Below are 594 nucleotides of genomic sequence, written 5' to 3'. Positions count from 1 at the left end.
TCCAAAGGAAAGGCTGCTTCCATAAGAGCCTTTCTGAAGGAAAAACTGCTTCCATAAAAGCAAGGGTGCTGCTATAGACCCTTTCCCAAACACCAAAGAAATGGTGCTTCTATGGACCCTTTTCTGAAAGCAAGGGAGCTTCTATGGACCTTTTCTGAAAGTAAGGTTGCTTATATAGACTCGTTTTGAAATAGTGCTTCTATGGACACTTTCTAAAAGTAAAGTAGCTTCTATGGACCCTTTCTGAAGAAAGGGTGCTTCTATGGACCCTTTTTGAAAGTAAAGGTCCTTCTATAGGCCCTTTCTGAGAGAGTGTTTCTATGGTCTTTCTGAAAGAGTGCTTTTACGAAGTTTTTCTGAAAGAAAGGGTAGTTCTATGTAGCCTTTCTGATAGCAAGGGAGCTTCTGTATACTCTTTCTAAAAGAAAGAGTGCTTCTGCTTTCTTTCAGAAAGGTACTTCTATAGTCCCTTTCTGAAAGGGTGCTTCTGAAGGCGCTAATTCCCTAAAATCTTTGGGAATGCTAAAAAATCTCATATCTTCTAGGAAGAAGATCTTTCGATATTAATTTCCGTATATTTATATCATACGAGTA

Source organism: Musca autumnalis, unplaced genomic scaffold (assembly GCF_047663935.1).
Source record: "Musca autumnalis isolate F117 unplaced genomic scaffold, ASM4766393v1 scaffold_1, whole genome shotgun sequence".
NCBI lineage: Eukaryota > Metazoa > Arthropoda > Insecta > Diptera > Muscidae > Musca > Musca autumnalis.
The sequence above is the reverse complement of the archived record's forward strand: the minus strand, read 5'-3'. Positions refer to the sequence as shown.